The 27,423-nt window shown below is 39.2% G+C and overlaps 1 long non-coding RNA gene across 1 annotated transcript in view; it reads right to left on the minus strand.

Moving 5' to 3' along the window:
- Positions 1–306: 306 nt before the first annotated feature.
- LOC115507536 overlaps positions 307–27,423 on the minus strand; it is a 137,196-nt gene continuing 110,079 nt past the window's right edge. Inside the window, exon 3 of the long non-coding RNA XR_004343250.1 lies at positions 307–433. This is a non-coding gene — a long non-coding RNA (uncharacterized LOC115507536). The remainder of the gene's footprint in view (positions 434–27,423) is intronic.

The raw sequence follows: 27,423 nt of genomic DNA on the forward strand, positions 1-27,423 counted from the left end.
GTTCGTGGGTTTGAGCCCTGCACTGGGTTCTGAGATGACTGCGCTGAGCCTGCTTGGGATTCTCTCTCTGTCCCTCTCTCTCTGTTCCTCCCTGCTTGTGCTCTTTCTTTCTCAGAATAAACAAATACACTTAAAAATAAAATAAAATAAAATACTCAGAAGAGAGGCCTGAAACCTTCAACTCCCAGGAAAAAGTAGGATTCTGAACTGCAAACATGCAATGCCCAAAGGCAGAAGACTGGAGGAGAGAAGAATAGGGTAGACCTGAGCACAGACTGGGGGAACACCAACCTTAGATAATAGTTGAAATTTCATATCCATCTATCCTCCAGAGAGAGCTCAGCCCCAGTCTGTGATGTCTGAAATGCATAGCTTCAAGGCAGTCAATTTCGATCTCGTATTTTTCACAGCCATTCTCTTTGGGATCCTTTGCCTTGGCAAACAAATGAAGCAAAATGAAGTTAATGACTCTTTCAAGTCCTACCATCAAAGACTCCCAAATTATATCCATTGTATCAGCGAAACATACCCCAGTAGAAAAATCCATTGCTCTGGGACACAGTGATGGAAGAAGGAAGGAATAAGAACCTCAGTCAAGTAGAATCCTAAAGATGGTACCAAGTTGCTGGCTGCGGCCACAGAGAATGAAGGGGCTGGTGCTGGGAGGTAATATAACCATTTAAATGCCAACCTCCATCTCACACTGCCCTCCTTAGAGGCCAGATGTGAGCGTGCACAGCAGCAAGCACAACACTGATATTAGGAAATCAGTGTTCCATCCTTATTATTGTATTAAGGAAAAAAAAAAAACTATGAGAGTGTTGGGCATCCATTAGAACCCCAGCCATACCCAACTTTTGTGTTATTGGGTACAGTTAGCAGTCAAATCCTTGGCTTTTCCTCTGTTCTTACCCCAAGAGGTTCGCCTGATGATTTTCTCAAAAATCATCACTTAGGTCCAACATCCCAGACTGAGCTGAGAACAAGGTTACGAAGGAAAAATAAAACTCAAGCAGATTAAGTCACTTCAAAATACACACGAGAGGCTTGAAACCTTTGATTCCGAGGAAGAAAGTAGGATATGCACTGCCTTGGTCAACTAAAGGTTAATCAAGACATGTAAAATGTATCCTTTGACCTCAGCGAAAGGTACTGTCCTGACTGTGAAATGCGTTGGCTATACTAGAATCATCTCAGCCATTGAAAAATCATAAAGATATGTTATTAAGAAGTTAAACTGAGTATCATCAAAATCTTAGAAAAATGAACAGAACATGAAACACGTTTTATGCATTAGAACAAGAACTTGGAAAATAGATGCCTTTTCCTAGGTATGCTGAACACATTTCAGAGGTGGTCAGGGAGAAAAGGGAGGGAAAGAGTTTGTGGAAATTATTCCAGAAGCGGCAAATAGGGGAGACGTGACCATCTTTTGACATGTCTCAGAATGGTGAAAGGGAAGGCAGTTTTTTTTTTCCTTTTGTCATTTCCATTCCATAACATTTTTTTAATGGTTATTTAGTTTTGAGACAGAGAGACTGCGGGGGGCAGAGAGAGAGGATGACACAGAATCTGAAGCAGGCTCCAGGCTCCATGTTGTCAGCATAGAGCCCAACGCGGGGCTTGAACTGATGAACGTGGAGATCACAAACTGAGCCGAAGTCAGATGCTCAACCAACTAAGCCACCCAGGTGCCCCTCCACCCCGTAACATTAATTGAATTCTGTAATTTTGGAGTTAAAGCCTTTCATTAACTACAGATCAGTCACATCTCACTTCCTATGCACGCTTAAAACTACCTGTAAATAACACACCTTCATGATGGCAACAGGGAGCCATAGTAAACACCTCCTACTCCCACTTTATCATCAAAAGTATGGTAATTTGTTAAAGTTTCAGTAGTCATCAGATTTATGAAGGTCTTGCTAACCCAGCATGCCCTCCAGGTGCCCCGAATCTGGAAAAGGCAAGAAGGAAGAAAAGGTTTGAATAGCTCGTAAGATACATCTTTAATCTGGTAAACAAGATTAATTTGATTTAGGGGGTTAAAATCCCCCAAAATGAACAAGAACAAGATTGGAAAACAGTGATCATTTTACAGATTCCATATTGCAGTACCGTTTGGAATGATTCTTTTTCAGGAGTTCTGGGACAACTGGATATCTGACTTACTACTTCTGTCCTTTTGTTCTGATTTTTAGGAGATTTGTTTATAGCCAAACTCAAAAGAACATAACACAGTACAGACACAAGACCCATTTCTGTGCAACATCTCTGCGTGGAAAACTTAAATCCCCCTGTCAGAAAATAAGCATACACCGAGGGATGGATATTGCAAAAAAGAAGTGATGAGAAAGTCCATCCATACTCAGAGTTCAGTGAAGGTCACTCTATGATGATGGGGGGGGGGGGGAAATGAAGCCATGTATTAGGGAACCAAGTTAAAAATTTGTTCATGTTTATTTATTTTTGAGAGACAGAGGAGCCAGAATGTGAGTGGTGGAGGAGCAGGGGGAGGAGACTGAATCCAAAGAAGGCTCCAGGCTCCAAGCTGTCAGCACAGAGCCCAATGTGGAGCACGAACCCACCAACTGCAAGATCATGAAGTCAGCTGCTCAACTGACTGAGCCACCCAGGTGGCCCTATAGGTACATTTTTAACAATTTTTTTAATGTTTATTTATTTTTGAGAGAGAGAGAGAATGAGCAGGGGAAGGGCAGAGATAGAGGGAGACACAGAATCCGAAGCAGGTTCCAGGCTCTGAGCTGTCAGCACAGAGCCTCATCCTGATGCAGGGCTCGAACTCATGAACTGCGAGATCATGACCTGAGCCGAAGTCGGATGCTTAACTGACTGAGCCACCCAGGCGCCCCTACAGGTACATCTTTTAATTCCCCTTAGGGAACCGAATATGTGAATCTGGAAAGCATGCAGGCTGACCACGAGAGGAAGGCATATCTTTCTTTCAACCAAATAATAGTTTATCACTCCCCTCGGAAGGACTGCATCTCCAAGTGCTGACTCCAAGGAAGCCCGCTCCCGGGTGGCTTGTCCCTGACAGGTATAAATGTTACCTTTTATCATCTATTGTCCACTGATGACAAAAGGAAACCAATTAAGCATAATTTCCAGGCTTTCAGAGTTAAGGTCCCCTCAGTGGCCTGAGAATTACTTGCAAGGTTTGGAACGGTGCCAGCTGTATGCCGGATCTGGGCAATGATCCTGCACTCGTATAAATTCTAGAGTTAATGGTGAAATAATAGAGTCACAATGTGTGGGAAGCATATTTTTCTGTCCAGAAGAATGAAGTCCCTGCAGATGCGTAGTGAATGCATCAGTGTTTACTGCTCTTGTAAATTCTCCTAAAGCCTCCTCCTAAATCCGCAAAGTCTCCCAAAGCGTTTCAAGTTGGTGGCATTTTCTATTATTCTTAAATGCGGTCTTTTCATGGCTTATTTACTGAAAGCCTCATTGTACATTTGTGAAGAAATTTCTTGGCATGGTGTTGCAATGATATCACAGCAGCCACATGCAAACATCCCCACTGTCCATCACCCTGAATGGAAAAGCGACTTTGTTTATTTTATTTACAGCATTTCTACGCTTACCATTCTGGAGAGGTCTTCCAGCTAAACAACTAGGATTGGACAATAACTTATTTACTCTCATTTGCTTACTGTATAAAGCACACATTGTTGTTTCGCGGCCTGCGCTGGTGGGGCCTTTACTCTTGATCCCATTGGGTGCCCATGAGCAGTACCTGCTACAGAGCAGATGCCCAGTTCAAATGTACTAGAAGAAATTCATGAATGGATTCATGTCATGTATACACAGCTTGTCTTATTGCTTGGATCTCAGTCTTGTGTCTACATGCAGCGGCAGGGCAATTTCCACAATTGTTCCAACGAATACCTTTGGGAAACTTGTCTTGTTCCAACTTTACCAGGGCATAGATGACTTGCCGATTTAGTCACTGGGCATGCAGACGGAGCTGTAGAAACTAAATCTGGGGGCACCTGGGTGGCTCAGTCGGTTGAGCGTCCGACTTCAGCTCAGGTCACGATCTCGCGGTCCGTGAGTTCGAGCCCCGTGTCAGGCTCTGGGCTGATGGCTCAGAACCTGGAGCCTGCTTCCGATTCTGTGTCTCCCTCTCTCTCTGCCCCTCCCCCATTCATGCTCTGTCTCTCTCTGTCTCAAAAATAAATAAATGTTAAAAAAAAAAAGAAAGAAACTAAATCTGATACTTGCTGTGTGAGCTCACAGCTGAGATGTGACCCCTGAAATTCCGTACTGTACTGATGAACGTAGGCAAGAGCTGTCATCATCGCTTCCCCCAGGACCCTGATACTTTGCCTCATTCCTATACGTAAGGAGACTGTTAAAAAGTGCATATTTGCCGTGCACATGCTAAAGAGCTCACTTTGGCAGTGCATATACTAAAGAGCGTGAATTTGTAGGACACTTTGCTGTAACTGTGTTCCTTTACAGACAGGTAGTTTCTCTAGAACTACTGCATGTGCATAATCCTCTTTATGAATTACAAACAATTACTGGTTTCCATGCTTGAACGGTTTTATCTGCTTTGGCCCAATTAACTTTGGCAGGATAAATATTTGAGAGGGAGAGGTGTGTGGTTTTATAGGTAAATCTGTGAACACTGCTTCTTACTGAGCTTCACTGTGTACAAACTGCTTTTCACATTAACAGCACTCAAAATGCTTCCTTGAACCTTCAGCAAATGGGTTCGATGACACTCCTTGTATCAAGACTTGTAGCATCTTTTTTTGGAAGTTTGCTGCCTGATTGTTTCTAAATAATACGTTTAACACAAGAAGATAACTGTGTTGACTTCCTCAAAGACTATCACATATTTAGATACAGTCAACCAAAAAGCCCCGTATTCAGAAGACTATACTTAGATACTAGATGTTTGTTTTGATTTCTAATTCAGAGTTATTCACTGAATAGCTTTTTGCAACAGGAGATGGAAGAGGATTTTGTTCACTTATATATGATCGGTATACTAGGCTTTCTCGTACTTTGCAATGAGAAAGTTAGATTAATTCCTTTTAATGATGATGAGATTTTTTTTTAACTACACTCAGCTGATTTTACCTTTTTTTCTGCTCATAAAATGAGCATTATTTATCAGGTATTACAAAGGCCTAATATTATATTTGAATATCATGAAATGGGATATTTTTGAAACATTTCCATGTGGTTGCACATTCTACAATGAGGCTCTTGAAATTCCCTGCCATTTGGAGCACTGGACATGCAGTGTTTCGGGGGAAGGGTAGATATACCCACCAGGAAAGGTATCATTTCTCAGGATGGTCAGTTAAAAAAATTTTTTTTTATTCTAGAGAGCACACACATGCAAGCAGGGGAGGGGGGCAAAGGGAAAGGGGGGGAGAGAGAGAGAGAGAGAGAGAGAGAGAGAGAGTCTTAAGCAGGCTCTGTGCTCAGCGTGGATCTGGATGTGGGGCAATTGACCCTGCAATCATGACCTGAACTGAAAGCAAGAGTCGAACACTTAAATGACTGAGCCACCCAGATGTCCCCAAATAAAATTTGTATTTGCATTCCTAGGAAAACAATAAGCTTGAAAATCAGGCTTTGGGGAGAGGAAGACATTTTCATAAATTTCCTTATGATCAAACATGAAAAACCCCTGGTCGATATTTCCAGTGTTCACCAATATCCTACTGAGCTCCTTGAAGTTAGTGAGGCCATGCATTTACAATTGGCAAATGGACCATGAGCAGAAGTAATAAGTTGTCTCATAAAACTCAACACCCAGGGGGAGGGGACAAGATGGAAGAAGATTTTTTTTGTGTCTCTCGTCCCTGAAATGCAGCCAGATCAACACTAAACCATCTTGCACAACTAGAAAACTGATTTGAGGATTAACACGACTATCTGCACAACCTGAACCATAGAACTCGGCAGGTATGTAGTGCGGAGAGGTGAACGGGGGGAGAGAGAAACCGTGGAAGGCAAGGAGCTGTCTTTGCTTATAGAGAGGGGATGGACATGGGGGAGAATACAGGAAAGCACCTGCCCTCCAAAAGCAGCTGGAGAGTAAAGGAAGAGTACACAAGGGACTGAACAAAAAAGAAAGGAAAGAAAAAAGAGAGGGTTTTAATTCCATTGAGACTCTATAAACAGGGGGAGCACAGGGTCTGAAACTCCGCAGATCAATAACTGGTGGTGCTCTGGTGGGAAGGGCAAATCCCTGGGAGCAGAGAGTGAGGTCCGTGGGGTCCTCGAGCCACATGGGGAGAGGCTGTTCCCCTGCCGGGAGGACACTTGGCAAAGGCTGTGCAACCTCCCCACAGGCAAAGGCCCCAGCGGAACCTGGAGAACAACCACATTCGTTGGTACTGGAACAAGGACATTAAGTGGGAAGTCTGGTGCCAGATGTGTATTGTGATTTTCCATAATCCCTAAAACACTGCTGCTACAAGATCGCGTGAACTTTTTCGAAGGCAGTCTGCTGCCTGGCCGCAGTCTCTGGGCATTGGCAGCAGGAAGTCCTGTGAACGTTCCTGGGGGTGGGCTGGCACCCAGCCATTGCTCGGTGAGATGCACCCCCAGAGGGTCAGAACAGGTCAAAGCCGCAGTCCCTCAGAAGTGAGGGGTTGGGGAAACAGCCGCATCTGAGATAAAACTCAGGAGGGAGGTGTTGCCTGGCAGTCTGATGGCTTGATCACGGACAGTGTAAAAGCCGGGAGTGGATGCAAGCTGAGACAAAGGAGGGGTGCTTGATTGCCTGTCGGGGAGAGCACAGAGTTCTGATACTAGAGACTGGGTAGCTGGGTGATGTCATTTTCATCCCTCTCACGCATGTGCATACACTCCTACAAGAGCCACAACAATCCACCCCAGTAAGCTAAGCAGCGCCATCTAATGGAGAACAGAGCCACTACACTAAACCCCGCCCAACTGGGTCAACTGTGCTCTTGACAAACATCAGAAGTCTCTCCACCTGCTTAGTTTATGTACTATAAGGTACTTCATAGTTTGACTTCTAGGGGAAACCAATGTAATTTCAATCGTATTTCAGTCTGTTAACTGGTCCATCTATTCAATTTTTTCTTTTTCTTTTCCTGAATATAGAAAGAAAAAAGTTTTAATTTTCTATTTTTTTTTTATTTTTTTTTCAACGTTTATTTATTTTTGGGACAGAGAGAGACAGAGCATGAACAGGGGAGGGGCAGAGAGAGAGGGAGACACAGAATCGGACGCAGGCTCCAGGCTCTGAGCCATCAGCCCAGAGCCCGATGCGGGGCTCGAACTCACGGACCGCGAGATCGTGACCTGGCTGAAGTCGGACGCCCAACCGACTGCGCCACCCAGGCGCCCCTTAATTTTCTATTTTTATTAAAAATATTTTTCTTTCATTTTTACTACTATATTTTTTAATTTTTTGTAAATTTTTTAAGTTCTATTTTACTTCCATCATTTCATTTTATTATGTTTTATTGTATTCATTTTTTTAAATGTTGAAACTTTTTCCTTTTTTTTTCTTTTCGTATCTTTCCCTTTTTTCTCTAATCTGTCAAGCTCCGTTCAACAATACTCCTAGAATCTAGCATCCTTTATTTGATTTTTTATGTTGTTTTAAATTTAAACATTTTTTTTCCCTATTAATTCCTTTTCTTCCTTCAAAATGATGAAATGAAGGAATTCACGCCAAAAGAAAGAACAGGAAGAAAAGAAAGCTGGGGACTTAATCTACACAGATACAAGTAAGATGTCTGAACCAGAATTTAGAATCATGGTAATAAGAATACAACCTGGGGTTGAAAATAGATTAGAATCCCTTTCTGCAGAGATAAATGAAGTAAAAACTAGTCAGGATGAAAAAAAATGCTATAGCTAAGCTGCAATCTTGAATGGATGGCACGGGGGAAAGGCTGCATAAAGCAGAGCAGCGAATCAACAATACAGAGGACAAACTTATGGGGAACAATGAAGCATAAAAAAAGGGAGACTAAAGCAAAAGAGCACGATTTAAGAATTAGAGAAATCAGTGACTCATTAAAAAGGAATAACATCAGAATCATAAGAGTCCCAGGAGATGAAGAGAGAGAAAAAAGGGGTAGAAGGTTTATGTGAGCAAATCATAGCAGAAAATTTTCCTAACTTGGGGAAAAACACAGACATCAAAATTGAGGAAGCACAGATGACTCCAATTAGATTCAATAAAAACCGACCATCAACAAGGCATATCATAGTCAAATTCACAAAACAGTCAAGCAAGGAAAGAATCATGAAAGAAGCAAGGAAAAAAAAAGTTCTTAACCTACAAGGGTTGACAGATCAGGTTAGCAACACACCTATCCACAGAAAGTTGCAGGCCAGAAAGCAGTGGCAGAATATATTCAAGATGCTGAATTGGAAAAATATGCAGCCAAGAATTCTTTATCTGGCAAGACTGACATTCAAAATAGAAGGAGAGATAAAAATTTTCTCAGACAAAGATTAAAGGAGTTTGAGATCACTAAACCAGGCCTGCAAGAAATTTTAAGGGGGACTCTCTGAGGGAAGAAAAGACAAAAAAAAAAAAAAAAAGACCAAAAGCAACAAAGACTAGAAAGCACCAGAGAGCACCACCAGAAACTCCGACTCTGCAGGCAACATAATGGCAATAAATTCATATCTCTCAGTCCTCACTCTAAACATCAATGGACTAAATGCTCCAATCAAAAGACATAGGGTAACAGAACGGATAAAAAAGATCCATCCATACGCTGTTTACAAGAGACCCATTTTAGACCTAAAGATACCTTCAGATTGAAAGTAAGGGGATGGAGAACCATCTATCATGCTAATGGTCACCAAAAGAAAGCCAGAGTAACCATACTTCTATCAGACAATCTAGACTTTAAAATAAAGACTGTAACAAGAGATGAAGAAGGGCATTATATCATAATTAAGGAGTCTATCCACCAAGAAGACCTAACAATTATAAACATTTATGCTCCAAACTTGAAAACACCCAAATACATAAATGAATTTAGCACAAACATAAAGAAACTCATTGATAATAAGACCATAATAGTAGGGGATTTCAACACCACACTCACAGCAATGGACAGATCATCTAATCAAGAAAATCAATAAGGAAACAATGGCTTTGAATGACGCACTGGACCAGATGGACTTAACAGTTATATTCAGAACATTTCATCCTAAAGCAGCAGAATACACATTCTTCTCCAGTGCACAAGGAACATTCCCCAGAATAGATCACATACTGGGACACAAATCAGCCCTCAACAAGTACAGAAAGATCAAAATCATAATGTGCAAATTGTTAGACCACAACACTATGAAACTCGAAATCAACCATAAGAAAAAACATGGAAAGATAACAAATACTTGGAGACTAAAGCACATCCTAGTAAAGAATGAATGGGCTAACCCAGAAGTTAAGAGGAAATTAAAAAGTCCATGGAAGCCAATGAAAATGATAACAACACAGCCCCAAACCTCTGGGATACAGCAAAGGTGGTCATAAGAGGAAAGTATATAGCAATCCAGGACTTCCAAAAGAAGGAAGAAAGGGCTCAGATATACAACCTAACCTTACACCCTAAAAAGCTGGGAAAAGAACAGCAAATAAAACCCCAAACCAGCAGAAGACAGGAAATAATAGAGATTAGAGCAGAAGTCAATGCTATCAAAACAAAACAAAAAACAGTAGAACAGATCAACGAAACCAGAAGCTGGTTGTTTGAAAGAATTAACAAAATTGATAACCCCCTAGCCAGTTTAATCAGAAAGAAAAAGGAAAGGACCCAAATAAATAAAATCAAAAATTAAAGAGGAGAGATCACCACCAACACAGCAGAAATACAAACAATAATAAGAGAATATTATGAGCAATTATATGTCAATAAAATGGGCAATCTGGAAGAAATGGACAAATTCCTAGAAACATATAAACTACCAAAACTGAAAAATGAAGACATAGGAAATTTGACCCATAACCAGTAAAGAAATCGAATTAGTAATCAAAAATCTCCCAAAAAACAAGAGACCAGGGCCGGACGGCTTTCCAGGGGAATTCTACCAAACATGTAAGGAAGAGTTAACACCTATTTTCTTGAAGCTGCTCCAAAAACTAGAAATGGAAGGAAAACTTCCAAACTCTTTCTATGAAGCCAGAATTACCTTGATTCCAAAACCAGACACAGACCCCACTAAAATGGGAATTATAGACCAATTTCCCTGATGAACATGGTTGCAAACATCCTCAACAAGATATTAGCCAACTGGATCCAACAATACATTAAAAATATTATTCACCATGACCAAGTGGGATTTATACTTGGGATGCAGGGCTGGTTCAATCTCTGGAAAACAATAAATGTGATTCATCACATAAATAAAAGAAAGTACAAGAACCATATGATCCTCTCAATAGATGCAGAGAAAGCCATTTGACAAAATACAGCTTCCTTTCTTGGTAAAACCCACAAGAAAGTAGGGAAAGAAAGCAGGGATAGAAGGATCATACCTCGAGATCATAAAAGCCTTATATGAAAGACCCAACACTAATACCATCCTCCATGGGGAAAAACTGAGAGCTTCCCCTAAGGTCAGGAACAAGACAGGGATGTCCACTCTCACCATTGTTATTCAACATAGCATTGGAAGTCTTAGCCTCAGCAATCAAACAACATAAAGGAATAAAAGACATCCAAATTGGCCAGAAGGAAGTCAAACTTTCACTCTTTGCAGATGACATGATACTCTGTGGAAAACCCAAAAGATTCCACCAAAAAACTGCCAGAACTGATCCATGAATTCAGCAAAGTCGCAGGATATAAAATCAATGCACAGAAATCGGTTGCATTCCTATACACCAACAATGAAGCAACAGAAAGAGAAATCAAGGAATTGATCCCATTTACAATTGCACCAAAAACCATAAAATACCTACGAATAAATCCAACCAAAGAGGTAAAAAATCTATACACTGAAAACTATAGACAGCTTATGAAAGAAATTAAAGACACACAAAAAGGAAAAATATTCCATGCTCTTGGATTAGAAGAACAAATATGGTTAAAATGTCAATACTACCCAAAGCATTTAGATATTCAATGCAATCCCTATCAAAATAACACCAGCATTCTTCACATAGCTAGAAAAAACAATCCTAAAATTTTTATGGAACCAGAAAAGGCCCCAAATAGCCAAAGCAATCCTGAAAAAGAAAGCCAAAGCTGGAGGCATCACAATCCCAGACTTCAAGATGTATTACAAAGCTGTAATCATCAAGACAGTATGGTACTGGCACAAAAACAGACACTCAGATCAATGGAATAGAATACAGAACCCAGAAATGGACAGACACACTTTATTCCAACGGAATAAAGACAGTCTCTTCAAACCCATAACCAGTAAATAAAGTGGTGCTGGGAAAACTGGACAGCAACATGCAGAAAAATGAACCTGGGCCACTTTCTTATACCATACCCAAAAATAAACTCAAAATGGATGAAAGACCTAAATGTAAGACAGGAAGCCATCAAAATCTTCGAGGAGAAAGCAGGCAAATACCTCTTTGACCTTGGCTGCAACAACTTCTTACTCAACACGTCTCTGGAGGCAAGGGAAACCAAAGCAAAAATAAACTATTGGGACCTCATCAAAATAAAAAGCTTCTTCACAGCAAAGGAAACAATCAGTAAAACTAAAAGGCACCCGACAGAATGAGAGAAGATATTGCAAAGGACATATCAGATAAAGAGTTAGTATCCAAAATCTATAAAGAACTTATCAAATGCAACACCCAAAAAACAAATAATCCAGTGAAGAAAAGGGGAAAAGACATGAATAGACACTTCTCCAAAGAAGACATTCAGATGGCCAACCAACATATGAAAAAATGCTCAACATCACTCATCATCAGGGAAATACAAATCAAGACCACGTCAAGATACCACCTCCCACCTGTCAGAATGGCTAACATGAACAACCCAGGCAACAACAGATGTTGGGGAGGATGCAGCGAAAGAGGATCTCTTTTGCACTGCTGGTGCATGTGCATTGGGAATGCAAACTGGTGCAGCCACTCTGGAAAACAGTATGGAGGTTCCCAAAAAAAATTAAAAATAGAACTACCTTATGACCCAGCAATTGCACTGCTAGGTATTTATCCAAGGGATACAGGTGTGCCGTTCCAAAGGGGCACATGCACCCCAATGTTTATAGCAGCGCTATTGACAAAAGCCAAATTATGGAAAGAGCTCACATATCCATCAATGGATGCATGGATAAAGAAGATGTGGTATATATATATATATATATATATATATATATATATATATATAATGGAGTATTACTTGGCAATCAAAAAGAATGAAATCTTGCATTTGCAACTATGTGGATGGAACTAGAGGGTATTATGCTAAGCGAAATTTGTGAGCTAGAGAAATACAAATACCATATGACTTCACTCATATGAGGAATTTAAGATACCAAACAGACAACATAGGGAAGGGAAGCAAAAATAATATAAAAACAGGGAAGGAGACAAAACATAAGAGACTCTTAAATATGGAGAACAAACAGGGTTACTAGAGGGGTTGTGGGAGGGGGGATGGGCTAAATGGGTAAGGGGCATTAAGGAATCTACTCCTGAAATCATTGTTGCCCGATATGCTAACTAACTCGGATGTCAAAAAAAAAAAAAAAAAGATTAGTATAGTAGGATCTGATGTATGATTGGAAAACAAAGGACAGTTAAGGGCAGGCATTGCAAGCTAAAAGACGAAACAAAGTAGAGTACTATTGTTACTTGATAGAACTCATAAATTCTTACAGGAGACATAGAGATGAAAGTCAGCCTGAAATTGTAATACTCCTCTATCAAATATGCATATACACTCCAGCATTTACCTTGGAATAGTCAGATGTAGGAAAAAGACTGAAAGGCCAAACCTAAAGAGAATGAAGCCACACATGTTAAAAAGAAAGAAAATAAATGCAGTTAACACTATGCTGATATCCAAACACTGGGTTGCAAGGAAGAGAAAAATAATTCCCTGTTACATTCAAAAGTAAACCTGGATAAAGCAAAAGATGCAGAGAAATATATACAAGTATGCTTTATCTCTCATCAAATCCTACAAAGGTCATTTTATCTAAACAGAAGGAACCCAAGATGAATAAAATCTTTGATATATTAAAACAAAATAAAACTCAACACCCAAAAAACAATCCAGTTAAAAAATGGGCAGAAGACATGAATAGACAATTTTCCAAAAAAGACATCCAGATGGCCAACAGACACATGAGAAGATGCTCAACATCACTCATCATCACGGACATATAAATCAAAACCATAATGAGAGATGACCTCGCACCTGTCAGAATGGCTAAAATTAACAACACGTGTTGGCAAGGATGCAGAGAAAGGGGAACCCTCTTACACTGCTGGTGGGAATGCAAACTGGTGCAGCCACACTGGAAAACAGTATGGAGATTCCTCAAAAAGTTAAAAATAGAACTATCCTACGACCTAGTAAATGCACTACTAGGTATTTATTCAAAAGATACAAAAGTATTGATTCGAAGAAGCACATGTACCCCAATGTTTGTGAAAGCACTATCAACAACAGCCAAATTATGGAAAGAGTCCAAATATCCATGGACACAAAAATATACACACATATACATACAATGGAATATATACATATGTATACATATATATACAATGGAATATTGGTATGGAGACAGTAAAAAGATCAGCGGGTTGCCTGGGGACAGGAGAGGTTGGGGCAGGCAGGGGGGAGGTGAGGTAGTGAGGTGGATAAATAGAACACAGAATTTTTTTAGGGCAGTGAAACTATTCTGTATGATACCACAATACATACAATGGAATATATACATATGTATACATATATATACAATGGAATATTAGCTATAAAAAAGAATGAAATCTTGCCATTTGCAACAACATGAATGGAGCTAAAGAGTATTATGCTACTGAAAGTAAGTCAGAGAAAGAAAAATACCATATGGTTTCACTCATGTGTGGAATTTAAGAAACAAAACAAACAAATATAGGGGGAAGAAAAAAAGAGGAAACCCAAGAAACAGACTCTTAACTACAGAGAACAAACTGATGGCTATCAGAGGGGAGGTGGGTGAGAAGAGGGGTTAAATAGGTGATGGGGATTAAGGAGTGCCCTTGCAGTGATGAGCACCAGATGTCATATATAAGTGTGGAATCACCATATTATACACCTGAAACTAACATTACACTGTATGTTAACTAACTGGAATTTATTACTTTAATCTTAAGTCTATTTACTTTCAGAGGGGGAGAAGGGGAGAGAGAGAAAGAGAGAGAGAGAAAGAGAGAGAGAGAGAGAGAGAGAGAGAGAATCCCAAGCAGAATCCACACTGTCAGCGCGCAGCCTTATGTGGGGCTTGAACTCACGAACCGTGAGATTACTACCTGAGCCAAAATCAAGAGTCAGACACTTAACTGACTGAGCCACCCAGGTGCCCCTTTAATTTTTATTATTTTAGAGATAGAGAAAGTGTGAGTGTAGAGGAAGAGAGAGATAATCTTGAGCAGGCTCCATGCCCAGTGCAGAGCCTGACTAGGGGCTTGATCCCATGACTGGGATATCATGACCTGAGCTGAAATCAAGAGTCGGATGCTTAAACTGACGGGGCCACTGAGACACCCCTTAACTAACTGGAATGTAAATGGAAACTTGGAGGAAAAAAGAAGTAATAAGTTGTCTCTTCTGGACTGCAGTGAAATACCTCTGTTCAACCTTCCCTTTCAATGATGAGCCTGGAGTGGTACATGGAAATGGCAGAGCTGGAAGATTGAAGCACCCTGCATTGCTGGGTCATCTCATGAAAGACAGTTGCACTGGTGGGTCACCTGACCTACAACAGACTTTATGTGTTGAAGAAATAAACTTCATGTGTTAATCTACTGAAACTCAAGGATTGCTTATTACTGCATCATAACTCAATCCTATTTTTTATTACAACAGGCTAGGATGATTGTATTTTCTTCCACGAGGTTGAGAAAATGCTTCTTGTGCCGCATGAAGGCCAGGCTAGGAGTTTCACTGCTCCAGAACAAAAGGAAGGAAAGGCACTGAGCCATCTCTTCTGAATGGACGGATTATAAGACAAAAAGGGGGACAAAGATCAAGAAATGCAGGCACGGATGAAGGCTTTTGCTTCATCATCTCTTAGTGTCAGTGGTTTCAGAGTAGGAGTATGAATGTTTAGATTCTTCCAAAGCCCTCGTTGTCAATTTCACTTCTTATTTCTCATCATATGTGTAAAATTTGATCATTCATTGATTTGAGTTTACTTCTCCCTGGCTCTGGAGTTTTAACTGTTGCCCTTACAGTCCTGTTTAATCCCCCTTGCAGTCTTTATGGTTGCAAACACTCATTGGTATTCATTTTAGACTCAGGATTCAGTGGCATAGAAACACTGCCTTCCCAAACGGGCTTCAAAAGATGATTTATTTGGATAAAGCACAGTCAGTGTATGTCCAAACTCTCTGATTACTGACATCAGTCATTCTACTTTCTTTGTGAGCTTCAGTGTCTCTGACCAAGAAAACAATTTCTAATTTTCTTGCATCTGAATGCATTTGCAAAATTTTCTACTAACCAGCACATCCCATTGCATTCTTTTTTTTTTCATTTTTATTTATTTCTGAGAGAGCATGAGTGGGGGAGGGGCAGAGAGACAGGGAGACACAGAACCTGAAACAGGCTCCAGGCTCTGAGCTGTCCGCACAGATCTCACCACGGGCTCAAACTCACAAACCATGAGATCATGACCTGAACTGAAGTCGGACACTCAACCGACTGAGCCACCCAGGCGCCCCTTGCATTCTTAATGTTCCCCATGTTTCTTGGACAAGATTTGTTCCTCTGTTATTATGATGCTCTCCCCAAATGTCTTCCATGTGTTATTTTCTAAAAAGCATTTGATTTGGCCTTGACTACTTGGCTAATGCATTTATAAGCACATGCTTACAGGTTGCTCGCTGTTGGTATCTAAGCTAAGTTCTGATTAAGCCTGCTGTTCCCATCTACATCTTACAGATGCCAAGCTTTCCTTCTTCCAATTATAGGTTCAGTTGTTTAACCATTTGTCATACATCTTCTTTACTTATCACCAACCAGGCTTGTACTAAATTTGTTGGTAATTACTGTAGCTTGCATTGCCATAACAAACCCTTTGATCTCATTTAATACCTTTTATTTTAGCTATAAATTACATATGGCTTTAATATAATCTTGTACAAATCAGTGCAGAGAAATATTGTTTTGGATTTGCTTCTCCCTGCTCTCATTCTCAGAAGGTAATTTTATTTCTAATAATTAATGAGATTAAATACCTGTTGACATTAATTAAGATATGGTTGATGTGGACGTGGCTGGGAAGATTTGGAAAAACACTCAAGTCCAGATGACCGGGGCATCTCTTCATGGGGGGCAAGACTGGAGTGTTTTTTGCAACTCAGAAAGTTGAATTCTAACCAACCACACTGTATCCTATCTGAATAGATGGGGGAAAGTGGACCTAGACAGGAGGCATTAAAGAGAGAGAGAGAGAGAAAGAGAAAGAGAGATGTCCAAAGGGAGAGACACTCTGGACTGGAGGGACATGTTTATATTACAGTCAACAAATTGGGGTGCCTGGGTGACTCAGTCCATTGAGCATTTGACTTCAGCTCAGGTCACAATCTCATGGTTCGTGGGTTCATGCCATGCTGACAAATAAGAGCCTCTTTGGATTCTGTCTCCCTCTCTCTCTGTCCCTCCCCTGCTTGCACTCTCCCTCTCTCTCTGTCTCTCTCTCAAAAATAAATAAACATGAAAAAAGTAAAATATATTTATATTATAACCAACAAATAGATTCTGATGCACTATGCATGTCTGCCTGCCTCACTACAATAGATTTATCCATGGCTGGAACTATCTAACCCCCTTGGCTCTAAGTTCATGCTGATCACACAACTTTTAAATTATTATTTTGGTTTCCCAGAGACCTTGACACAAAGTAGGAGATGCACTGGACCACGGAGATGAGTGTTTGAGTTATGGATAAAGTGACCATATGTCCTGTTTTGTCCTGAACAGCCACAGTTTGTCCCAGCCTAATTGTTGAATAGTTCTCCTTTTCGATCTTAAAAGTGTCACAGTTTAGACAATAAGTTATGTGGTCACTCTAGTTTATGGGTAATCCTTTAGCAATGAAGTTATTTGAATTCAATTTATACACCAGCTTCTTATAAGTCTGCTTAGTTGTATTGTAGTCTGTCCCTGAGACCCTGATCAGCACAGAGCAGACTGACAAATTAATTTGCTTAGATCTGTAAATACGAGGAGCAGACTCCAGACTTTGGGATTCTGCCAAGATGGTGCCTCCCTGTGAAATCTTGTACGATCTCTCCTTGGACATCTCTACGTCTCAGTTTCCTGTGTGTGAGATTATGGTGGCCTTGCTTATAGATTCTTCTGCTAGGTTACACTTGACTTTCTGGGCAATTACCAGCTTTTAAATAGTCATAAGAGATGTTAAGATGCAAAAAAGTTCTTAAAATTAATTGCAGCTCTTGTGAAGGGTCTCAAGGATGTTTGGAGTTGCTCGGCCCAGGAGGCCAAGTTAGTGTAGGATGCTTGGGGAATGAAGACCATTGGAATTTCAACTCACAGAAGTGTCACGTAGTGGATGGCAGCAATGAAAATAGAATGTGCAGGTGGCAAAAACTATGTCACAGCCGAGAAAGATGTCAATACCATAAAAATAGCTGTCCCATAATTGTCCCAACTTTGGTTGCCAAAGGTATAGACTGTTGTCCTGACGATACTTAGGAACTATCCTGGTAGAATTCATAATGATTCATGTATCCAGGAATTCCCAAGTGTAAGCAGGACCAAGACCCAAGTGGGAGCTGTGGCCTGATGATCCTGTGGTATATCTATTATCTGTTTCAGCCGATGGTTGTGATAGTCCTTGCCTCGTGGATAGATATGAAGGCCAAACTAATATTTCTGGTTATTAGTGTGTGGATGTCTTCTTGAGGGGCTTGTCACAATCAGTCATAATACTGAATAACATCAGACTACTATAAATCTACTGCTGAAGATCTGTAATATTCAAACCACAAACTCATTGTGGTAGAAGGCATTTTGAAAGTTGTGACTGTCTATTCTCAGGGAATTGAGTAGGGCAAAGGTAACGGAGATAGGATTCTGTATATTAGGAATTATTGTCTCAGATATCTTTCAGTTCACAAAAAGAGTAGGCACTGTCTTTTTCTGTGTGGTTGGAATCTAAAAAAACAAAACACATGAATAAACAAACAACAAAACAGACTCTCAACTACAGAGAACAAATTGGTGGTTAACAGAGGGGAGGCAAGTGGGGGGATGGGCAAAATGGATGAAGGGGATTAAGAGATGCAAATTTCAGTTATAAAATAAGTAAGTCATGGAGATGAAAAGCACAGCAAAGGAAATATAGTTAATAATATTGTAATAAAGTTACACTGGTAATAGATACTATACTTATTGTGATGAGCACTGAGTGATATACAGAAATGCCAAATCTCTATGTTGTACACCTGAAACTAATATAACATTGCATGTCAATTATACTTTAAAAATAAAAAAAAATAATAGCCAACATTTGCTTATAGGTGAGCTTGAGTTATTCTTTTGTTAGCATTTTTTGTTTTGTATGTCTGGTTTCCCCAGATTTACTTAAATAACATAAATATGTATATATTTTATTTTACAGAGAGAAAGCTAGAGAGCCCACGTGAGTGGGGAAGAAGGGCAGAGGGAGGGAGAGAGAGAGAATCTCAAGCAAGCTCCATGGTCAGTGCAGAGCCCAACTTGGGGCTCAATCCCACGACCCTGGGATCATGACCTGAGCCGAAAACAAGAGGTGGATGCCCAACCCACCGAGCCACCCAGGTGCCCCGAGACTATATATTTAAAGTAAACCCATTAAATTCAAAGCTACAAAGGCTTTTCTTCATAATATTCTCAAATATAAACTGAATACTTCTTTCCTTCTTTAATTACAGTGTGAGAAAGCATGATGATCATGATGGCGACCAGTGATTTTAGATAATGGGGGGTGGGGTGGGAAATGGCTTGTTTATGCCAACTGCTCAGTCATTTATGCAGAGATAAAATAAGTCTGAATCTCCTTTTCATTCCTCCAGTAAACCTGCTGACTTGACTCTACTTGATAGTAACAGACTGGACTTCTAACCCCATGCCTACTGTCATACTATTATGACACGCTATTAATCATGAAGAATCAGGCAACGAATGGCGATATAAACTTAGGGTGTTCTCCTGTAGGTGTGATCATTACATCTATTTCATATGACCTAGATTTCATGAATTTGTATCATCTGTTTCCCTTTGTTCTGTTCCTTTTATCTACTTCATTTTTATTTGACCAAAAGCACCATTCCTGAAATCCGGAACACTGACTCTACATAATATAAGCAGAATCAGTACGTTAACTCAATAATGGCACCTGTTGGTGCCAGAGATCCTATTTGGAAGTTCAACTCTTGTGTTAACCCTTGGAGTCATTTTTTTTTCTGAAAAAGCAAATGATTTTTATTTTAAGCATGAATCAACTTTAAAACTAGCTTTCTTGTGAAATACTTTTTATTTCCGACTAAAAAGTAATACAGTCCTATGGTAAAATATTAAAACATGAAAAAAATCTATGATTAAGAAAGTGAAACTACTTATGCAACAACCATATAGCATTGTAGTTGGTTAGTTCCTATACCCAGAAATCTCAAGAGACTAAAATTGCCAAAATGAGGGGCGCCTGGGTGGCACAGTCAGTTAAGCGTCCGACTTCAGTTCAAGTCATGATCTCGAGGTTTGTGAGTTTTAGCCCGGTGTCGGGCTCTGTGTTGACAGCTCAGAGCCTGGAGCCTGCTTCGGATTCTGTGTCTCCCCCTCTCTCTGTCCCTTCCCTGCTCATGTTCTGTCTCTCAATAATAAATAAACGTTAAAATAAATAAATGAAGGAATGAATGAATAAATAAATAAAATTGCCAAAATGAATTTAAAATAATTGGCAAAAGCCTAGATAAAAAATAATCAATACCTTTTACGTGTTGGCAGTAACCATTTTCATATGGAATTAGTTTAGTAATACATTTAATTAGAAAGATATAGAAACTACATGAAGAAATCTATAAAATCATACTAAAGAATGTAAAACAACATAGAGAGGGAAGACAAAATGTATTCATATGATATGAAAATGTAAATAATCTCTTAATGATGAGTATTATTGAAATTCTAATTAGCGTCCTTTTTATGTGAACAGGATAAAAAAATATTTTACGGGGCGCCTGGGTGGCTCAGTCGGTTAAAGTGTCGACTTCAGCTCAGGTCATGATCTCACAGTTCATGGGTTCGAGCCCCGCGTCAGGCTCTGTGCTGACAACTCAGAGCCTGGAGCCTGCTTCGGATTCTGTGTCTTCCTCTCTCTCTGCCCCTCCCCTGCTTGTGCTCTGCCTCTCTGTCTCTCAAAAATAAATAATAGTTTAAAAAAATATTTTACAAGTTATACGGAAGAATAATAGACAAAGATTGCTCAAGCAAATTATGAGAAGTACAAATAGGGGCTGGGGGGATGGTATATGGCTGGTTCAGCTGGTAGAGCATGCGACTCTTGATCTCAGGGTTGTGAGTTTGAACCCCATGTTGGGTGTAGAGACTGTTTAAAAATAAATCTTTAAAAAATAGTGGATAAGGAAGTCACCTTATCAGATATCTATAAAGCTACTATACTCAAAGTCATGTTGAAATGACACAGGAATAAATAAACAGATCAGTGAAATAGAAAAGTTTGGGGATGGAACCAAATGAATATTAAGGCTTTATATGTGTTCAAGGTTTTATTCCAACTTAGTAGAATACGGAGGATTTATTTTAGTGAAGGTGCTTGGACAACTGACTTTCCATCTGGAGTGAAAAGGCTAGATCTTTACCTCACACCATATATAGAAATTAATTCCAGATGAATTCAGAATTTAAATTTAAAGAATAAAAGTGTTAAAATGGGAAGAATATTTGTATAAACTTATAGTGGAAGAGAATTATCATCCTGAGGAAGACAGGACTTTAGAAATCATAATGGAAAAAAACCCCAGGAATTTAAAAACATAAAACAAAAAGCAAAAAGTATGGCAAAAGACACTATAAATGCAACCTAAAAAATGGAAATGAAACCCAAAATTAAATCTAATTTCACTCATCAGAATGCCAAACAACAACGATTTAGGTCTTTAAATATAAAATAGTGTCTTATGGATGTGTGAATTACTACAACAGTTTTGGAAACAATCTGTCAATATCTATTTCAGTTTTTTGTAATGTTCGTATCCCTGACTTAGCAATCCTAAAGTTTTAGAAATTTTTCTATGGAAGTAAAGCAAAAGTTTGCTTTACACACACACACACACACACACACACACACACATTAATACACACACACACATATGTTTATGGTTTCCTGCACTTAACTTGTGGTAGTGAAAAACCTAGGAAGAATTGGAACGTTCATAATATGTGAACAGTTAAATGAATTGTAGTCGTATATCCATGCTGTGATGGTTAATTTTCTGTCAACTTGATTGGGTCATACAGTCCTCAGATATTTGCTCAAATATTCTGGGTAGGTCTGTGAGGATGTTTCTGAATGAGATGAACATTAAAGTCAATAAACTGACTAAAGCAGACTGCCCTTCCTAATGTGGATGAACCTCATCCAATTGTTGAAGGCCTGAATAGAAGAAAAAGGCTGAGGAAGAGGGAACTCTTCCTGCCTGACTGGCTTTGAGCTCGGACATAGATTCTTTCCTGTCTTTGAGCCATCCTGAAACATTGGCTCTTCCTGTGTCTCAAGCCTGCCACCACTCACCACTCAGACTGGAACCTGGAGCTCTCCTGGTGCTCAGGCTTCAGGACATAGACCAGAACCACACTATTGGCTCTCCTGGGTCTCCAGCTTGCCAAACGCAGACCCTGGGACATGTCAGCATCCATAAGTGTTTGAGTCAATTCCTCATAATAAAATGTCTTGACACACACACACACACATACACACACACACACATCCTACTGGGTCTGTTTCTCTGGAGAACCCCGATTAACGCACACACTAGGGGATATCATGTATCTGTCAAAAAAGAATGAGATGGATCCATACTGATCGACTTGAAGGATGTCCATGAGCTAGAATATAATGCACATGGTATGATCCCACCAGTTTTACAACAAATAGTATGATTAAAACTATGTGTTTGTGCATATACATGTACACTTGTGCATGCTTATGTTTGCGCGAACAGGATGAAAAAGTGTGAGTGGACTCACAACAGGCTGTGTGCATTAGTTTCCAGGCTCAAGAATCCAGAGGATGAGGGGCGCCTGGGTGGCTCAGTCGGTTAGGCGTCTGACTTTGGCGCAGGTCACAACCTCACGGTTTGTGAGTTCGAGCCCCACATCAGGCTCTGTGCTGACAGCTCAGAGCCTGGACCCTGCCTTGGATTCTGTGTCTCCCTCTCTCTCTGTCCCTCCCCTGCTCATGCACTCTCGCTCTCTCACTCAAAAATAAACAAACATTAAAAAAATTAAAAAAAAAAAAGAATCTGGAGGATGAGGTGGAGTGGCCAGATTATTAAATTTTTACTTGAATATTTGTAGTATTTCACTGATGTGGTAAGTTATGCTAATTTTGCGATTTTTAAAAATTTTTTTGAGATAAAATTCACTTAACATAAAACTCACCATTTTAACTATTTAAAAATGTACAGTTCAGGGGCACCTGGGTGGCTCAGTTGGTTAAGCGTCTGACTTCAGCTCAGATCATGATGTCAGTTTGTGAGTTTGAGCCCCACATCGGGCTCACTGCTGTCAGCACGGAGCCCACTTCGGATCCTCTGTCCCCCTCTCTCCCTGCCCCTCCCAAGCTCACACTCTCTCTAAAAAAAACTAAACATTAAAAAAAATAATGTATAGGGGCACCTGGGTGGCTCAGTCAGTTGAGCATCCGACTTCAGCTCAGGTCATGATCTCACAGTCCGTGAGTTCGAGCCCCACGTCGGGCTCTGTGCTGACAGCTCAGAGCCTGGAGCCTGTTTCAGATTCTGTGTCTCCCTATCTCTGCCCCTTCCCCGCTCATGCTCTGTCTCTGTCTCTCAAAAATGCATAAACGTTTAAAAAAATGTATAAAAATGTACAATTCGGTGATTTTTAGCATATTCACAATTTTGTGCAACTATCACCAGTATCTAATTCCAAAACATTTATAGCACCACAAAATAAAATAGGATGCCTGCCAATTCCACACCCCCCCCCATCCCCTGGAAACCACTGATCTACTTTCTCTCTCAATGGATTTGCCTATTCCAGACATTTAATGTGAATGGACTACAATATTTGGCCTCTTGTGCCTGGCTTTTTTCACTTAGCCTAATGTTTCAAGGTCTATCCACATCGGAACATGTTTCAGTGCATCATTTTTACTTATGATCAAGTAATATTCCATTGTATGGAGTTATCAGATTTTGTTCATGTAGTCATCAGCTGATGGGCACTTTGGTTGTTTTCTCTTTTTGGCTTAAAACAATTTTCTTAATGTTTATTTTCTTGAGAGAAAGAGAGAGACAGAGTGTGAGTGGGGGAGGGACAAAGAGAGAGAGAGACACAGAATCCGAAGCAGGTTCCAGGCTCTGAGCTGTGAGCACAGAGCCCAACACGGGGCTTGAACCCACAAACCATGAGATTGTGACCTGAGCTGAAGTCGGATGCTTAACCGACTGAGCCATCCAGGCGCCCCTTCTTTTTGGCTTTTATGAATATTACTGCTATGAACATTCTTGTACATGTGTGTTTATATACCTATACACACATGTGTGTATACATATATGACTACATACTCACATATGTGTATATGCATGCACATATATTTTTTCAAGTGTGAAGATAAAGAATGCTTTAGACATTTAAGGAGTTAGAAAGTTTGCAGTTCACAGAAACTTTGTTAAAGAGATATACTCTATCTCTACCTTTTCTTGAGATCAATATGTTCCTTGGCTGAGATTTATTTTTCATTTTGCCAAGCACAGTAGCAAAACTTTTACTCCTGCTTAAATATTTGCTGATGCATTATGTCACAAAATTTAATATTAGTCTAGATTGAAAAGTCCAAAGAATCTCAAATGAATATGAGAAGTGTGTGTGTGTGTGTGTGTGTGTGTGTGTGTGTGTGTGTGTGTTGGAGGGGTATATGGAGTGGAAAAAGTGAAAGCATGCTAAGATTTTTCCATACATAGATAGATGTCATAGTTAATGATTAACTCTGAATTTTTACATTTAACTATACAGTAATATATGTAAAATTAAATTTATATATATTTATGTTCATTAACATTTCACTTGATCTATAGAAACTGGATGCATTGGTGGGGGAACAATGAACAGAGAAGTTAACAATTCAACAAAATGCAGGAAAGACAATCAATTAAAAGCCAAAATATGCTAAATACAAATTAACACAAAAATTGGGAAATGGAGAATATAAACAGATTGCAAAAACACGTGCAAACATATAAATCCTCATACCCAATGTGGACAGACTTATTTCCCCAATAAATGAACAGAGACTCTCTGACTGTGGAAAATGAAAAAGTTTTTTTTATTTTTATGTTTGGCAATTGAGTTCTTGTTTTCTGAATGCTTATTACTTTGTAACACAATTCTACAACTTTATTAACTAAACCACATAATCCTCCACATTTATATATGCCAAGAATAAATTCAATAAACATAGGGGTACATATATCTTTTTGAATTCCTGTTTTCATTTTTTTTTGGGGGGGGGTTAAAATACCCGGTAGCAGAATTACTGGGTCACAGGGTAATTCTATGTTTAACTTTCTGAGGAACCTGCATACTGTTTTCCACAGTGGCTGCGCCAGTTTGCATTACGACCAACAGTGTATGAAGGTTTCTTTTTTTCCACACTATCCTCACCAACACTTGATACTTGTGTTTTTGATTTTGGCCATTCTGACAGGTGTAAAGTGATATCTCATTGTGGTTTTAATTTGCATTTCCCTGATGATTCGTGATGTCGAGCATCATATCATGTGTCTATTGTCCATCTGCATGTCTTCTTTGGAAAAAAGTCTATTCACATTCTCTGCCCATTGTTAATTGGATTATTTGCGTTTTTTGGTGTTGTATAGGTTGTATAGTTGTATAGGTTCTTTCTGTGCCTTGGATATCAACCCCATATTGGATATAACAATTGCAGATATCTTCTGTCATTCAGTAGGTTGCCTTTTTGTTTTGTTGATGATTTCCTTTGCTGTGCAAACGCTTTTTATTTTGGTGTAGCCCTAATAGTTTAATTTAGCTTCTGTTTCCCTTGCCTGAGGAGACATATCTACAAAAATGTTTCTATGGCCAATGTCAGAGAAATTACTGCCTCTGATTTCTTCCAGGAATTTTATAGTTTCAGGTCTCATATTTAGGTCCTCTGTGTTTATTTATTTTTATTTTTATTTTAAAAATTTTTTTTTAGAACTAGAAATGTGTTTTATTTTGGAAATTTCAGATTGGACTGTCTGGGTATTTTTCTGATTTGAAACTTTTATTCTTTGTTTAATTATGTTCATTTAATTTTTTTTAACCTTAACATTTTATTTTTTTAATTAATTATTTTTAAATATGAAATTTATTGTCAAATTGGTTTCCATACAACTCGGTCCTCTGTGTTTAAACTGCAGCATAATTTACAATAGCCAGGATATGGAAGCAACCTCAGTGTCCATCAACTGATGAATGGACAAGGAAGAGGTGGTGTATATATACAATGGAATATTACTCAGCCATTAAAAAGAATGAAATCCTGCCATTTGCAACGACATGGATGGAGGTATAGGGTATTACGCGAAGGGAAGTCAGTCAGAGAAAGACAAATACCATATGAGTTCACTCATATGTGGACTTTAAGAAACAAAACAAATGAACAAAGATAAAAGAAACCAACAAGAAAGCGTGCTCTTAAACACAGAGAACAAACTGGTGGTTGCCAGAGGGGAGATGGGTGGGGGGATGGGTAAAAACATCACGATAGCACTAAGAAATGGACAGAATTGTCAGATCACTGTACGCCTGAAACTAACATAACACTGCATGTTAATTATCCTTAAATTTAAAAAGATTGGAAAACAATAAATTTGAGATGGATAAAGAAAGCTAAACCTAAGAAACCAAGGTCTAAAGGTAAATGTGTATTTCTACAATTTTTAAGTGGGAAAGGTATAGATGTAAAAAACCAAAAGAATACTGTTTTTATCTCAGGAAAATTAAAGTTCCATATTCCCCTCCAAAACAAATACTTGGAAGAAAATAGCTGTTACATATAATGGGTTAATATCAAGAAAAATAAAGATACTGTATAAAATAACATGAAAAGCACAATACGCAAAAGTAAAAGATAAAGAAATAGAAATATTGTACTAGCATACTAGGAATTCCACACACTCAAATGGATAGAAGCTAGAAATATGATTTAGCCATCAGGTAAAAGCTAAGGATGACTCATGTCAAGAGTTAGCACACATTTGGGAAGTCAGACTTTCTCATATACTACTGACAGTTGTGTGGATCGGCGAAACAATCTTGGGGGATAATTCAGCGGTCCATAAACACATTTAGATGCTTCAAAGAAGCATTTAGACAGAGATTAATCGTAGTAGTTTTGGTGAACAATAATTGTGAAAAATTAGAAACAACCTAAATGATCATCAATAAGGGAATGACCAAATAGATTTTGGAATAGTCATGCCATTGTCTACATGTAGCAGTTAAAAAGAATGAAATACATCTGTTTGTATTGGCACAGAGCTTTCACCATGACAGATTGCTTTGGCCAAAACAAGTAGAAATGATTCAGATAGCTAATGTCCCAAATTAAATATCGAAATCTCATGTGTGTGAATTAATGGACTACAAAAATGGAAAAACATCCACCCAACTGTTCTAAGTGGTTATTGTTGAGGAGTAGAGTAGGAATTCAGGAAGGCTTTGCTCTGTTTCCTTCTGCATTGTTTTAATTTTTTTGCAATGATACTTACTAAATACTCGTATATATTAAAAATACAAACTACAATTTAACCTTGAAAAACTATATTCTCAATATACTTTTTTTTTTAATTTTAACGTTTTTATTTTTTTTTTATTTTTGAGACAGAGAGAAATAGCATGAACGGGGGAGGGTCAGAGAGAGAGGGAGACACAGAATCCGAAACAGGCTCCAGGTTCTGAGCTGTCAGCACAG

This window comes from Lynx canadensis, chromosome X, assembly GCF_007474595.2.
Source record: "Lynx canadensis isolate LIC74 chromosome X, mLynCan4.pri.v2, whole genome shotgun sequence".
NCBI lineage: Eukaryota > Metazoa > Chordata > Mammalia > Carnivora > Felidae > Lynx > Lynx canadensis.